Source organism: Scylla paramamosain, chromosome 25 (assembly GCF_035594125.1).
Source record: "Scylla paramamosain isolate STU-SP2022 chromosome 25, ASM3559412v1, whole genome shotgun sequence".
NCBI lineage: Eukaryota > Metazoa > Arthropoda > Malacostraca > Decapoda > Portunidae > Scylla > Scylla paramamosain.
In genome coordinates this window covers 17858393-17873127 of record NC_087175.1, presented here as the reverse complement: position 1 = coordinate 17873127, position 14735 = coordinate 17858393, and the positions used below count along the sequence as shown (strand labels likewise).

Sequence of the window (14735 nt, the reverse complement as noted above, 5' to 3'; positions counted from 1 at the left end):
TGACCTCTGGCAGAAGCACAACAGATAGTAATTTAGTGACCATTTAGTTATTCCTGGAGAGATGTACTATATGAACAGGATGTGAACCCAACACCACCTCATCTTCTAACTACGCCACTGGAAGCCTTATGGTGAGGTATCGATGGTAGGTGTGTCTTTAGTCTCTCCCCATACATCCAAGCTGGCACAGTCGCGTCAGGTGTCTTGTAGCTTTTTCCCACCCGCTCCACCAGACACGAATAATTGAGAGCCGAGTGTTGTTCATAAGCTCTACATGACATTTTCTTTTTTTTGTCGAGTTCTTCTTCTTACTTTCTCCAGATTTTCAGGTCTCACCAATCAGGTAAATGGTTCTTATTTTTTTTTATTGTGATTAATTTTATTTATTTTAGTTATATTTTTCTTCATTACGTTCTTCACTCGGTCTTAAATCCTCTGATCCCCTTAGTATTTGAATGTATCAGTCGTCAGGTTTTGTAAAGCGACTGCCAACACACCAGGTGTTTTGTAAGGCGACCATCAACACAATCAAAGGTTTAGTAAGACGACTGCCAACACATCACCTATTCAATTACTGGAAAAGAATACTGCACGTGAACAGATTTTTTGGCGGTGACTGTACATACCACGAGTTCCTTCACACAAATAGTGTTACCTACATACCTACCACTCTACAGATTCGCTCCCCATCAGCCTGTAACCCAATAAAGCCCAATATAACGTGAGTAGTCCCTGGGCTGACAGTGTGCGAGAGGGAAGACTAAACCAGAGATAAATAATAAAGTGTACCTGATGGATCTAAGCCCGTAGGGGTGGCGTCACTGATACATTTATGGGGTGAGACGTTGTGTATTGGGGCTAATAATAGACTGATGGAGAGAGAGAGAGAGAGAGAGAGAGAGAGAGAGAGAGAGAGAGAGAGAGAGAGAGAGAGAGAGAGAGAGAGAGAGAGAGAGAGAGAGAGAGAATCAATATCCTAAACCATACCTAGGCCTCAAACGTAAATTAATAACATAACCCATACTACCTTACTGATATGTTACAGATAAGGAGGGAAAAAGTTAAGGGTGCGGCCCGTACACTGAATTATGAGACCCCCCCCCCAAAACTTAGTACACAAATAAGCTTACGAGGATTATGAGCCGGAGGGGAATATTCGATCCGGAGTCTGGGAACATTATTACGGTTACTTATAATCCTTAGAGGTGAGGTTTGCATTATAAGGAAAGTGGAAGTAGAAAGATACTGTTCTTAAATTCCGTTCATTAATATACTTAGGAATACGATGCAGAGAAACATTCCGATAGACACAAGTTTGGGACATTATTGCGGTTACTTTTAATGCTTAGAGGTAAGGTTTGTGTTATAAGGAATATGGGAGGAAGTAAAAGAGGTACAATTCTTAGATCCTGCTCATTATTCTACTTCAGGCTAGGTTAAAGCATTATATAGGGCGTAAGAGAAGTATACGAGGTGTGTCATTAAAGTTCCAGGACTGGTGTCCTAAAAGATGAATTTCAAACCCAAGCCACAAACCACCATATTTCCCCTTCAAAGTAATCCTTCTGGAGTATACAACTGCGCTCCCAACCCTCTACAGTCACTAATCTTTTTCTTACGTGCTTTTAAAATCATGTCCTCTGTTGCAGGTCGTTTAACAATGAGCGCTGAACAGCGAACAAACTTGAAGTTTTTGGTGCAGTTGGGGAAAACGCCGTCAGAAGCACTGGGTATGCTGCAAAAAGTGTACGGGGATGAGACAATGTCACGCTCACGTGTTTTTGAGTGGTGCAAGAGGTTCAAAGAGGGCCGGGAGGACGTGGAAGATGACCCCAGGAGTGGAAGACCCTCAACGAGCAGGAATGAGGCCAATGTTGAGCGTGTCAAGCAGATGGTGCGTGACGATCGTCGGTTGACTGTTCGAAAGATCGCAGATGAGCTTGGCATGAACCACAACAGCGTGTGGAAGATTATCACTGAAGATCTGGGCATGCGGAAAGTCTGTGCGAAGATGGTGCCGAGACTCCTGAACGATGACCAGAAGGGACGACGCATGCAGGTGTGTCAGGACATCCTCGAGCGTCTGGAAACTGAACCAGACTTGCTCAGGAGAGTCATCACCGGCGATGAGTCCTGGGTATTTGAGTACGACCCGGAGACCAAACGCCAGAGCCTTCAATGGAAGAGTCCGGCGTCGCCACGGCCGAAGAAAGCAAGGCAGTCCAGGTCCAGCTTCAAGGTCATGTTGATCGCTTTCTTCGATGTGAGGGGCATCGTCCACTGCGAGTTCTTGCCACAGGGCCAGACAGTCAACCAACATGTGTACAAAGAAGTACTGCGGCGTCTGCTTCGTGCAGTGCGCGAGAAGAGGCGGGAGTTGTGGCAGGGCAACTCGTGGCTGCTTCACCACGACAATGCGCCTGCTCACAATGCCCTGAGCATCAGAGAGTTCTTGGCCAAGAAGAACATCGCCGTGCTGGAGCAACCGCCCTACTCACCTGACCTCGCTCCGTGCGACTTCTTCCTCTTCCCCAAGCTCAAGGAGGTCATGAAGGGGACCCGTTTTGATGATGCGGACGACATCAAAAAGGCCGTGACGACGGAGCTGAGGAGCATCCCGCAAGAATCCTTCCAGCAGTGCATGCAAGCCTGGCAGAGAAGGATGGACAAGTGCATGCGGTGCCAGGGGGATTACTTCGAAGGAGATAACCTATAGTTTGTAGCCTGGATGTGAAATAAAACTTGTGTGGCACCAGTCCTGGAACTTTAATGACACACCTCCATGTAATTTCACAGTGCATTTTTTCGCAATGTTTTTCTCTTCTTTTTCCTCCTGTGTTAAAAATAAATGCAAAATCTACCAATTTATTACTTATATCTTGCGCTGCTTTGTATTTTGTGTTCTGTGTGGTTGTTGTGTCCGTGTAATTTCCTACTGCATTTCTTTGCAATTTACTTTTGTTCCGGCTTCGGACGCAGGCCCGAGAGGCGTTCCGCTCACCACGCTGGACCTGACCCGACACGCGGGCAGTGAGCTCAGCCTGCCATCGGGAGTGACCGGACGTGTGCCTGGCGATTATCTTTACCTCTGTACGCGTCAACATTTTATTTCATATACGCCAGTCTTCCACATCGTGTTTCCTTTTACTCTTGGACACACATGGACAATTACTGCTCCTACACTACACCTTCTCAGCTGGAACAAAATGATAGCAAGCGGTGAGATGGAGAGACAGGACACAGCATACTGTGTCTACCTCTTCTGCCCGCTACGTGCTCATGTCCTCTGCCCATGTGGTGCCCGCTCTGTCAGCTTCTCTGGCCTTTATCTTGTGCTTTGGGCTTTTTTCTGGCTACTTGCTGGATTGTGGCTTTCTGGAGGATTTCTTGTGTTAGGAAGCCGTCCTCCTCCGCTACACTACCCCACATGCGTTCCTTTTTCTCCAGGCCTCACCTTCACTGCCTCCTGACTCCTGCGCTCCTTCCTCCCCTTCACCGCTTCCTGACTCCTGCTACCTGCTGTTGATGTTCTTACCGACCGTGTGGGGTTTCTGCTTGTGATTTATACCTGCCACGTGAACTAACACTCGTCGCATGCCACGTCTACTTTCACAATGTCTACTGTTGCTTGTGGGCGTCTGGTCAGGTTTTTTCTCCTGCCTGCCGTCGTCAACCTGCCTTGGGCGGTGCTGCTCACTACTCCGCCTGCCTGCTTCTGCTGCTGTGGATCCTGGTCAGGCTTCTTCTCCTCTCTGCCTGATTGCTCTCGCCAGCTTATATCGCCGGCATCTTCCCTCACTGTCTTTTTTTTTTTTTTTTATGTAGGAGGGACACTGGCCAAGGGCAACAAAAATCCAATAAAAAAAAGCCCACTGAAATGCTAGTTCCATAAAAGGGTCCAAAGCGGTAGTCAAAAACTGAAGGATAAGTGTCTTGAAACCTATGACTTGAAGGAATTCAAGTCATAGGAAGGTGAAAATACAGAAGCAGGCAGGGAGTTTCAGAGTTTACCAGAGAAAGGAATGAATGATTGAGAATACTGGTTAACTCTTGCGTTAGAGAGGTGGACAGAATAGGGATGAGAGAAAGAAGAAAGTCTTGTGCAGCGAGGCCGCGGGAGGAGGGGAGGCATGCAGTTAGCAAGATCAGAAGAGCAGTTAGCATGAAAATAGCGGTAGAAGACAGCTAGAGATGCAAGAACTCCCCGGACATGTGAAGCATACTCCATACATGGACGGATAAGGCCCTTGTACAGAGTTAGCAGCTGGGGAGGGTGAGAAAAACTGGCGGAGACGTCTCAGAACGCCTAACTTCATAGAAAGGGTTTTAGCTAGAGATGAGATGTGAAGTTTCCATTTTAGATTATAAGTAAAGGACAGACCGAGGATGTTCAGTGTAGAAGAGGGGGACAGTTGAGTGTCATTGAAGAAGAGGGGATAGTTGTCTGGAAGGTTGTGTTGGTTGATAGATGGAGGAATTGAGTTTTTGAGGCATTGAACAATACCAAGTTTGCTCTGCCCCAATCAGAAATTTTAGAAAGATCAGAAGTCAAGCGTTCTGTGGCTTCCCTGCGTGAAATGTTTACTTCCTGAAGGGTTGGACGTCTATGAAAAGACGTGGAAAAGTGCAGGGTGGTATCATCAGCGTAGGAGTGGATAGGACAAGAAGTTTGCTTTAGAAGATCATTAATGAATAATAAGAAGAGAGTGGGTGACAGGACAGAACCCTGAGGAACACCACTGTTAATAGATTTAGGAGAAGAACAGTGACCGTCTACCAGCACAGATAAATTTAGTTTGAGAGTGACTCTGTAATCGTAGCCAGATGGTGAAAAACTCAGAAGATTCAAGAGCGTGGGCACGAGAGCAGGTTAAGTCATTGCGCACATAAACGCAACATCCAGCTTTAGATCGAAAATGAGGATAGAGACGAAAGTAGGAGGGAACAGAAAAGGGGCTACTGTCAATTGCCTCAGACACCTGAGTTTCAGTGAGGAAAATAAGATGAGGTTTAGAAGAGGAGAGGTGGTGTTCTACAGATTGAAAATTAGATCTTAGACCGCGAATGTTGCAGAAGTTGATAAAAAAAGGTTGAGGGGGGGTGTCAAGACACTTAGGGTCGTCGACAGAAAGGCAGTCCGATCTGGGGACATTTATGGTCCCCTCCCCAGATGGGGACTCCGAGGCTGGTGTAAGAGTCGCCATGATAATTTTGAAATTTTTTGGGTGAAGGTTATGTGTGTTATTAGGTGCTTGTTGTTTTGTGTGGAGGAAGAGAGCTGTCTTTAGAGGGCAGGCTGTGACTGCCCCCTTGTGTTGTGAGACACAAAGGGAAACGTTCAGTGAGGTCACAGATGGGTTTAATGATAAGTTCACAGCACCCCCTGAACAGTGCTTTAGACCTCACTGGGAGTAATTATCGTTTCGGCAGGTGTCTACTGCCTCCTCCTCCTAAGGTCTACGGCTTTCGGCTACTGTTTGGTGTGATATTAGTATTTTGCCGGTGCAGCGCTGTATTTCCGGCTTCGGACGCAACCTTGCGGGGTGTTTCACTCCCCACGCAGCATGACCTGACTCCGTTGCCTGACTCGGCACGCGGGCACTGAGGTCAGCTGCTTTGCCTTCTCAGTCTTGGGGTTGCCTCTGGCCAGACTGGATATGGCTGCGGTGCTACATCTTTGTACAGTACCAGTATTTACTTAATATACTCTAGTCCTTTGCATCGTGTGTCCTGTCCTGGGAACACTTGGACTACATATAATTATAATGAACTAGAGCACTTTTCTTTTATTTTGTGCCTATACGATCTTTTTCTTCCCTCTTATGTTGATAAAAAAATAAAATATATGAATGTGTCACGTAAAATTCTACACTGTATTGTACTTTGTACTTTGTGTTGTATGTGTTTGTTGCGCCGGCGTCATTTCATAGTGCACTTCGCTATTTTTCTTCTTCCTACACACACAAAAAAAAAAAAGTTGGCGAATTTAATCCGTAAAATCTTGCATTGCATTGTCCTTTCTGTTTTGTGTAATTTTTCTTTTTTTCTTTCGTGCTTTGTGCCAAGGCAAAATTTTTCCCACCTTCCGTGTTGGGGATATTCTGAAATACGTTGATTTATTACTTGCAGTCTTCCACGGTTTTTTTTTTGTGCATGTATCATCTGTTGCATTTTTTAGTACATTCTTTTTCTCTTATGTTGTGGCATGAGATTCTCTCCACTTCTGACATTTTGGTTTTTACTCATAATTTTGCCTTTGTTGTTTAATTTCCCTTTAGTGTGTCTTTATTTTCTGTTGGATTTTTCTTTGCTTTTTAGTTTATGTAATGATAGCTTTTCTTTACTCACTCATAATTTTGCTTTGTGCTGTGTTTCCTTCTGTTGCTTCCGAGCGTTTATATCGTTATTTTCTATTTTTTTACAGTATTTTTTCCGTTTTGTCGTTTAGTTTATGTAATGACTTTCCTTTCTTCTTTCAGTCTTGCCCTGTGTTGTGTTTCGTGTCTTTTCATGGGTTTATGTTGAATCTGTTATTTTCCATTGCAGTTTTTTTTTCCCACTAATTCCTTCTTTTTGTTTTTTAATTTATGTAATGATTTCCTTCCTCTGTTCATTCATAGTCTTAACTTTTGTTTACTTTTGTGTGTTTTGTGTGTTTTTGCTATTTCTGTGTTATTTTCCTTTGGAGTTCTTTTCGTTAATTCTTCCTTTCGTCTTTTAGTTTATGCAGTGATGGATTTCCTCTCCATTCATTCTTGCCTTATGTGAAATTTCGTATACTCTTCGTATTTTTGTTGTGTTATTTTCTATTGATTTTTTTATACTAATTCTTCTCATCTTTAGTTTATGTAATGATGGCTTTCCTCTCTTTCCTCGGTGCATTTATATTAAGTTTCTTATTTTTGCATTATTTTCTCTCTCTCTCTCTCTCTCTCTCTCTCTCTCTCTCTCTCTCTCTCTCTCTCTCTCTCTCTCTCTCTCTCTCTCTCTCTCTCTCTCTCTCTCTCTCTCTCTCTCTCTCTCTCTCTCTCCTTTTATCCTCTAGTTTATGCAATGACGGCTCTCCTTTCTTCATATCCCTTACAGGAGAAATCATGACTTGTGACGGTTTATTGTGTGTTGTTATGTAATGTATCTCCCTTGGCGTGTGTATTATGTTTGCTTCATATCCTATTGGTGTTTCTCTTGCAGCAACTAAAAAAAAAAAAAAAAAAAAAAAATCTCATGTGAAATATTTGAAAATGTTGGGAAGCATGTTGACGAAATTCAGTGTTTCACTTTTTTGTAGTTTATAGTTTTCTTGTATCTATTACATTTTTTTTCTTTTTGAAGAGTTTTATATGCAGTATTTTTTTTTTTTCCCGAAACAACTAAAAAATGTTTATTGGTCACTTATTGTCGTAATGTTTTCTGATTTTTCTTATCTATGTTGCATCTGCTTAGTTTCTTTCTGTACTTTTTTTGTATCATATGTAGTATTTCTTTTTTTTCGCTTTGAAACCCTTATTTCATGAAAAATCTCCAATAGGTTAGCTGATCACGTATTGTTTTCTTATGTAATTTTTTTTTTGTCTGTTTGTTGTATGTTTAGTTTTTCTTTTTAAATTCTTTTATTCGTGCAGCAAGTTTTCTTCTCCCTTTTTTTTCTCGTAATATCCTTTTTTTTTTTTTTTTTGTAATATTTCTTACCTTCTGTGTTTCCTTACATCCTTATTTTTTTTCTGTTTAGCTATTCTTTATTCGTGTAGCAAATTGTTTCTCCTCCTACACTCTTATTTTTTTTCCTGGGAAAAACAGTGAAGTTTGTTGTCACGGCATCACTTGTTTTATCTCGTGTTGCGTTGTTTCTTGTATTTCAAGAGTGTGTTACGTCTGTCTTCGTTTCTATTCAACTGCTCTTTGTTTGCGTAGCTTTTTTTTTTTTTTCAGATATAACATGTACAGAAAGATATTTATAATTTCGTGTAGAATATTTTTCATGTGCGTGTTTGTTACGTCTGTTGGATTTGCTATTAAACTTTTCTTCGTTCATGAGCAGAATTCCCCTTTAAACTTATAAAGCGTTCAGAAAAATTATAAAACATGTTGAAGTGTGTCTGTCTTTCGTTCTGTATTGCGTTGTCACTATTAGTCACTCGCACTGCCTTCGTCACTGTTCGGCACTGTTACTATCAGGCACTATGTTTCGCACCCCTCGGGACTTCAAAGCACTGTCACTGTCAGACATTTTCATCTCCTTCGTCACCCCACGTTGATGTCACTGTCAGATGGGTTGTGTCAGAAGCCAAGCATGTGCAGCGCACTTCACCTCTTGGGATGACATCTTGGTTCTCTCTCTCTCTCTCTCTCTCTCTCTCTCTCTCTCTCTCTCTCTCTCTCTCTCTCTCTCTCTCTCTCTCTCTCTCTCTCTCTCTCTCTCTCTCTCTCTCTCTCTCTCTCTCTCTCTCTCTCTCTCTCTCTCTTTGGGGGCAGGATATACAATTGAAACAATTGCATTTTTTTTTTGTAAATCATATTGATAAAACCTAAATAACGAGAATTACATTGCACGGCGTAATGCGATTAAGTTCATGTATTGCACTGAACTAGCGGAGTATGTCAAGGTTGAAGTTTTTTGAGGGGGGGGGGAGAATAAGTCAAGCAATGTCAAAAGACTAGAGAGTACAATAATAACCCAAGGGTGGTGAAGGAAGGCAGTTTGGATATAGAACATAGATCACAGACATAGAATTATACGAAGAGAAGATAAATTCTGTTGATGTGGTCTTAAGTCTTTCATTGGTAAAATTTTCCCATTAATGATTTGAACAGCTTTTCAATGTTTTTTTTTTTTTGTTGTCTTGTTAAGGAAAAAAAAAAAAAAAATAGAGATTTTTTTTTACAGTGATCTGAATATTAACAAGGATCGCTTCAACAGTGAATGAAATAGACGTGCAGCTGACAGGGATAAGTGAAGGTTGGAATCAGGCTGGTGCTGATGATGATGTAAAGTGAAGCTGAAGACTTAAAATTTACTTGATAGGAGGAAAGTACCAGTGTAAGTTGCAGACTGTCCTGATGGGAAAGTGAGTATTTTTTATTGAACGCAGTAGAAAAGTTAACCGTCAGTACAATTTATTTATGAAGAGGAAAGTGTCAGTCTAGTATCAAAAGTGTCCCCACTTTCTTCACATTGAAGTAAACAGTAAATTAGTGAAAAGAAAGGCAGAAAAAAATAATACAGATAAATACAAAATTAGTAAGAATAATAAATAGATAAATCAATGAACTCAGAACATTTTAATGGTTCCAGCTTAATTTTGTTCATAGAAATTGTTTAGTGTTTCCCGAGTAGAACAAGTTAAGAGTTGTATTGAATTGAAAAATTGCACTGAAAACAAAAGCGAGCAGTAACAACTCAAAGATTTTAGTGTCTGTAGTTTTATCTTTCCTCATTAAAGCCGTGTAGCAATGCTGATATAAAGTAACAATGGCATGCTGTCATTAGTCAAGAGTTAATGCATCTGTCAATATGCGAGTGATGGCCTGGATTCTGGTGCTTCCTGTGTTACCCCAAAACTTGAACGCCTAACCTATATTCAAGTTCATATTCGAAAATCTATTTCTTTTTATCTTCTTTCTTGTAGATCTGATCGCCAGTATGGGTTCCATCAAGGCCGCTCTACTGGTGATCGTCTGGCTTTCCTTACTAAGTCTCGGTCATCCTCTTTTAGAGATTTTGGTGAATTTTCTGTTGCCTTAGACATATCAAAAGTTTTTGATAGAATCTGGCACATAGTCTTGATTTCCTAACTACCCTCCTACGGCTTCTATCCTTCTCTCTGTGACTTCATCTCCAGTTTAATTTCTGACCGTTCTATTGCTCCTGTGGTAGATGGTCACTGTTCTTCTAAATCGATTTATTAACAGTGATGTTCCTCAGGGTTCTGTCCTGTAACCCACTCTCTTCCTATTATTCATCAATGATCAAAACCAAACTTCTTGTCCTATCCACTCCTACGCTAATGATACCACCCTGTACTTTTCCATGTCTTTTCGTAGACGTCCAACCCTTCATGAAGTAAACAGTTCACAGAACGGCTGACTTCTGATCTCTCAAAAAATTCGGATTGGGGCAGAGCAAACTTGGTATTGTTCAATGCCTCAAAAACTCAATTCCTCCATCTAGCAACTCGACACAACCTTCCAGACAACTATCCCCTCTTTTTCAATGACACTCAACTGTCCCCCGCCTTCTACATTGAACATCCTCGGTCTGTCCTTTACTTATATTCTAAATTGGATACTTCATATCTCATCTCTACCTGAAACCGTTTCTATGAAGTTAAGCGTTCTGAGACGTCTTCGGCAGCTTTTCTCACCCTTCCACTTGCTAACTGTACAAGGGCCTTATCCGTCCATGTATGGAGTATGTTTCGCATGTTTGGGGGGTTCCACTCATACCGCTTTTCTAGACTGGGTGGAATCAAAAGCTTTAGAACATAAGAACATGAGAAATAAGGGAAGCTGCAAAAAGCCATCAGGCCTACACGTGGCAGTCCCTGTATGAAATATGCCTTCCTATTTCCACCTATCATCCCCATCCATAAATCCTCCTAATCTTCTCTTAAAACTCCCTAATGTCTTAGCACTAACAACTTGATTACTGAGTCGGTTCCATTCATTTACCACTCTATTTGAGTGCTCTTCGCCTCATCAACTCCTCTCCTTTAACTGACTGTCTTCAGCCTCTTTTTAATCGCCGCAATGTTGCATCTCTGGCTATCTTATACCGATATTTTTATGCTAAATCCTCTTCTGATCCTGCTAACTGCATGCCTCCTCTCCTTCCGCGGCCTCGATGCACAAGACTTTCTTCTTTCTCTCACCCGTATTCTGTCCACCAGTATTCCAATTAACCAGTATTCTCGATCATTCTTCCTTTTCTCTGGTAAACTCTGGAACTCCTTGCCTGTTTCTGTATTTTCACCTTCCTTTGACTTGAACTCCTTCAAGAGGGAGGTTTCAAGACCCCAATCCCGCAGTTTTTGAGTATCACTGTGGACGCTATTCGGGGACTGGCATCTGAGTGTGCCCTTTTTCTTTTTTTTTTATTGGATTTTTGTTACCCTCGGCTGGTGTCCCTCCTACATAAAAGAAAAAAAAAAGGTACTTATAAGGATTCCATACATTGATTTTGGTGAAGTATATAAATTGTTGCATATCGCAGACAAAATGGTTAATAATCAACGAGATGGTCGTAGGTCATTGCTTTGTCTTGTGTCTTGTTGCTTTGTGCCTGTTGGCTCGTGCCTTGTGCCTCCTTACCTTGCTGCCTTGTATCTTCCTTGTACCTTATTGCCCTTTGCTTTGTTTCCTTTTGCCTTGTTTCCTTGTATATTATTGCCTTTTTACCTCGTGCCTCCCATGGTGAACTAAACTAACATGGTGAACTAAACTAGGTAACTAAAGGTGAACGACGTCCTCCCTCACCTGTACGCTGACGGAGGAGGCGTGCCGGGCCGGGGGGTATAACGACCATGCACTAAGTGATTGATGCTGCTGTTAATTATTGTATTATGATTGATAGTAACGAGGAACTATTTACAATAAGGCTTCATATAATTATTGCCAGCTCCCCTTCCCTTTTTTTTTTTTTTGATCACAGCTAATCACTGCTCTTGCTCTTCAGGACTGATGGACACTAGCAATTGACAAAAAAGAAAAAAAAATTGAGTGTGTTTTTTTTTTTTTGCATTAGTTTTATTATTGTCATGCATATAGGAAACTGATAAATGGCTGCAAAAAAAAAAGTAAAAAAAAAATTTATATGATTGCTGCTTCCCTTCGTCCCCTCAAAAGAGAATAAAAATAATCAAACGGTAAAAAGCAATAACGGTAAAAAGCAATAGCAGTATTTTCATTAATTTTATTTACTACGCATAAAGAAGACTTGCCAAAGTTTACAGAAGTTTACCTAGTTACTGCTCTCTCTGCTTCTATCCCAACCCCTCAAAATTGATAATATATAGCTAAAAGGAAAATGCTATAATCGTATTTTCATTAATTTTATATACTATGCATAAAGAAGACTTGCCACAATTTACAGAAGTTTACATAGTTAGTGCTCTCGCTGCTTCTTTCCCAACCTTTCAAAAACAATAATAATATAATTAAAAGGAAAAAGCTATAATCGTATTTTCATTAATTTTATTTACTGTGCATAAAGAAGACTTGCGGAAGTTTAAAGAAGTTTACATAGATACTGCTCTCTCTGCTTCTTTTTCATCCCCTCAAAAATAATAGTATATAATCAAATTGAAAAATCTATAATCATATTTTCATAAATTTTATTTACTTCGAGCAACAAATTTGAACAGTACATAATTAGTAATATTTTGTCGAAACACGGGTAGGAAAAACGAATAGAAAGACCTGAAATAGTTTAGTTTTTTGCTCTTTAAAATCGTCTAGCGCAGCACATGAAAAAGAAGAGGAAAGTAAGAAAGACAAAAAAAAAAAAAAAAAAAAATGGGAAAGAGAGGGAAGGAGGATCAAGAAAAAGTGAAATTAAGAATTCCCGAGAGCACATATATAGGAATACACACACATACACGCACGAGGAAAACATTTTCGTTCAATTAAGGTCGTCCTGCTCTCTGGCCCTGCAAATATTTCCGCTATACCAGAGCGCAGCGCCACTCAGCGTGACTAAGTGCAGATTAAAACAGAAAACCAAAACTCTTAACTTATATTATGATCTTGGTCGTGTGTGTGTGTGCATGTTGGCTTTACTGATTGTTAATATCCAGCACATTTGAGAAACTTTTTTTTTTTTTTAATGTATAATGTCTTTAATGAACATAAATTGCTATACGGAATATACAAGCATTCTATGGTAATTCTGTGATTAATCATGCTTTAGAAATGTTACTAATGTGATTAATAATGGCCAATAAACACTGTGTGTGTGTGTGTGTGTGTGTGATTATTACTACAAAGGGATCGAGAGAGAGAGAGAGAGAGAGAGAGAGAGAGAGAGAGAGAGAGAGAGAGAGAGAGAGAGAGAGAGAGAGAGAGAGAGAGAGAGAGAGACTATTTAGCTAGTGCAATGTCCGTTTAGAAATGTGTAAATAGAGAACAGAACGCACCTTTTTGAATTTCTTACGCTGTGTCACTTTTCCTTCCCTATCAGGAATGAGGCGAGGCGTGGCGCGAGGGAGGTTGCGAGGAGGAAGAAAAGAAGACTTGGGTTGCACAAGGACACAGGAAGGAAGGTGGTGGACACTCGAACTGCAACTCCAACTACTTATGAAGCTCCCTGCAGTGCTGCCCATTTCGGTACATTAACCTTAGACTCTTCTCCAAGTTATACAGTTATGCAAGTGCTCTCTGTGGTCCGGAAGTGTAAAAAAAAAAAAAAAAAAAAAAAAAATATATATATATATATATATATATATATATATATATATATATATATATATATATATATATATATATATATATATATCTATATATATAAAATGAAAAATAAATAAATAAAAAAAAAAAGAAAAGTTTAGCCGTGCACCTCGGGATATGAACGTGCTCGTGGTCTTGACTGTAGGAAGGAGGGGAACACACTCGAGGCACTCCCAGGTGGCTGTGAAGACAAACAAGGCGGCTGTGTGTGCATTGTTCCAGCCAGTCTCGGGAGAGGGAGGGTAAGGAGGCCAGACACGCTCGTATTCCTGCACTTCTGGCCTTCCTCCTCCTCTCCTCCAGAGATCATCGACACCCAGGCAAGGTAAAGTGTAAAGTCTGTCCAGTGTTGTCATAATCAGAAATAAAGTAATTTACTGCACTTATTTCGTCTGTTTAGTTTTTTTTTTTTTTTCTGAATCTTAAGTCATCTGGTCTGCTTAGAATCTCTCAGACGTCAGGGAGACAGATTGTTAACAGATGTAAGGGCATAATGTGGGAAAAATACTAGACAAAGTGCGAATAAATGCAGGAGGGTACTGTAATTCTGGCCATGACTATTGTACCTTTACGTAAATTGGTGTGTTTTCTCTCCACCCCAGAGCTCACAGGCACCCAGCCAAGGTAACGTTTAAAATGTCCATTATTCCCTTAGTCAGAATCAGGATAATTTACTGCACTTCTTTAACTTGTTAAGAGTTTTGCTAAACCATAAGTCCTCTGATCTAAGAATCTTTTCAATTATCAGGCTTTGTGTGGTAAAAATGCTCAGTACATTGGAAGTGCAGGAGGTGTCTCGATTTCAGACCATGACTAACTGTGCCTTTCCGCAAATTGGTGTGTTTTCCCTCTGGTGCTGCTCAGGTATTGCTACTCAGGGTAGGGCTTGGTTTTGCTCTTGTCCACTATTTGTATTTTGTGTGCAAGAGGACTTATGGAGGCTAAAATATAAGAAATTTCGTGGTTTTGGCTCGTAAGTCATTTAACAAATACCAACGTCTTAGGATTATGCCGAAGCATTCTTGTTGTGCCAAAACATGAATGTTGTACCGAAATAATTGCAGTACTGTGTGGCGTTGTACCAAAACATTGTTGTTATAAGCAACGTTGTATCGCAGTTGTGCCGTTGTTAGAAGCAGAGTTGTACCAAAGTAAGTAGTGTTTGATAAGCAGCAGTGTATCAAAGTTGCGGTAGTGTTGTGTTGGAAGCAGCGTTGTGCCAAAACATCGTCAGCATGATGTATCAAATTCCTAATATTGTAACAAAACAGCGGTGGTGATGAATCAGTGACGTC

The 14735-nt window shown here is 40.7% G+C and overlaps 1 long non-coding RNA gene across 1 annotated transcript in view; it reads left to right on the top strand.

Annotated features, from left to right (window-relative positions):
• The window catches only part of LOC135113244 (uncharacterized), a 113498-nt gene that overhangs the window by 75813 nt on the left and 22950 nt on the right, over positions 1–14735 (top strand). Inside the window, exons 2-3 of the long non-coding RNA XR_010274770.1 lie at positions 13175–13320; positions 13586–13765. This is a non-coding gene — a long non-coding RNA (uncharacterized LOC135113244). The remainder of the gene's footprint in view (positions 1–13174; positions 13321–13585; positions 13766–14735) is intronic.